The sequence below is a fragment of the Nanorana parkeri genome, unplaced genomic scaffold, assembly GCF_000935625.1.
Source record: "Nanorana parkeri isolate BGI_ZX_2015 unplaced genomic scaffold, ASM93562v1 scaffold159, whole genome shotgun sequence".
In the NCBI taxonomy this organism is placed as follows: Eukaryota; Metazoa; Chordata; class Amphibia; order Anura; family Dicroglossidae; genus Nanorana; species Nanorana parkeri.
In genome coordinates this window covers 535,094-537,209 of record NW_017306427.1, presented here as the reverse complement: position 1 = coordinate 537,209, position 2,116 = coordinate 535,094, and positions in this window count along the sequence as shown.

Here is a 2,116-nt window from a genome sequence, read left to right as displayed (position 1 = left end):
CTTGAAGGGGGGGGAGGGTCTGTGAGGTGGATGCCGTGTTGTCAACGGGTCTGTCCCGCATCCTGCCCAGCTTACTGAGCATTGTGTGCATTAGAAGCTGCAGCAGGTCAGATACAACCTTCCTCATTTCCTGGCTGGAGGTTGTCCAGCATCATCTAGCCTTTCCTCCCCAGCTTGGTGCACCCCTTCCATTCATTGGATTGCAGTTTGTGCAATCATGGAGGCTCAGTCGGGCAGCCTTTAGAAATCATGGGGCACCATGCAGCCCCGCCTGACAGTATCCCCCACCACCACCACCACCACCACATCACCACATCATAGGACAAAATACATTGTTAGGATACCCAACTAAGGTGGACGCTCATGCTGTGGGGTTGGTGATGGGGCATCACGCCTCACTTTGGAGTGTTGACAGAATGGTGGGGGGGATAGGCGTATGGAACCAGAGATGGGCGGACAGGTTGGTCAAGAATGGGTCACATCTTTGCTAGCAAGTTGGCATGAATTAAATTTGGAAATAGATTGCTGGGGGCTGCACCTCTGTGGTTATGCCCGCAGAGGGGTCTGTGCTTTTTTGTTTTGTGCAGGGATCAGCAGTCCTGGGATGGACACAGACACCTCCTGTCTGAGCTCCCCCACCTATGTAAATCTGAGAATGAAGTACCAAGACACAAGATAACAGTCCAGATGCAAATTTATTCCAATGCAAGATCAAGTAGAAGAGTTTATTTACAATCTAATGCTTTTCAGGGGCCAAAGCATTCCCCCTTCATCAGGGCTCCAAATAACCCCAAAAGAATGAATAAATGATTATTATGTAGAGTTTCACATTATAAGTATATAATGAATAGAAAAAAATACATAACATGACAGCTTTCAGTGGGTCCGAATGTACAATTCATAAATAAAAAGTGTTACTAAGTAAGTAAGTAAAAAAAAAAAAAGTGTTATAAGTGAAAATGATCACTTAGCTATAGGATCGTGATACAATAATAACACAAACTTTGATTGATAACAAAAACAGGGAACCGGAGAGCAGAGTGGTGTCACTAGGGGGGTGTGGGTGTACCTTTTTGCTGGGCACACACCTTACATGAGCGGGTGTGGTGTCACACCCGGGTGACACCATTGGTGGGGTGACAGCAAAATGACTGACAGTCATTTTGCTGTCACCCCCTCTGAAAAGCCGGGCACTCGGTCATCGACAGAGAGCCGACAGTGTCAGGAGAGAGGAGGGGACCCGGCGGCATACCTCATCCCCCCGGGTGAATATCCCCTTCTCTCTCTGCCGGCATCCATCACCAAGATGGCCGCTGTCACGTAACAGTGCGTGATGATGTACATGTGCAATGGCATCACTGTGGGGTGTCACCTGGTACCCGCTCCGAATGACACATTGCTTTGTAGGGATGCACCGATACCAGTGTTGGTGCCGATGCCGAGTATTTGGGTGAGTACTCATACTCGCCCAAATGCTCTGATGCCTAGCCCAATACTTAAGCTTCCGGTATCAGGAGGATGGGCAGCAAGTTGTTACCTGCTGCCAAGCTTCCTGATTGGTCAGGAAACTGGCCAGTCAGGAAGCTGGAAGGCGAGTTATTACACGCGCCCCAGCTTTCTGATTGGCCAGAAAGCTGGCTTCATGCTCCCTCATCATCTGATCACCATGAAAAAACGTTATTGGTGCATCCCTACTGCCTTGGGATGCCGCTGCCCCAGCATTGCGCCAACAATCTACTGATTGCGGTTGCAATGCTTCCCTGGCTCTTATGGGGGAAAAAATGCACATTTTCGTTTCATGAATAAATGTTAACATTTATTTATTATTATTTTCCGCAAAGGTTGGAAATGCCATTTAATTGCTAAAAAAAACCTCTACAAAACCTCTACAATAATATATATTTCAGTCTCATGTGTCGTTCTAAAATAAACAAAAAGACAAAAAGGGAAAAATGATGAACTAATATAGAAAAATATATCCAACTAATATAACAAAACCAGGAGGGAACACAAATATGGCCCATCACACACTGCGGGCGAGTTCACACCATAAACAGTGCGTTCCAGAAGGGTCAGCCTCTGGAACGCACTGTAGCACATTCCTGCAGGATTGGGA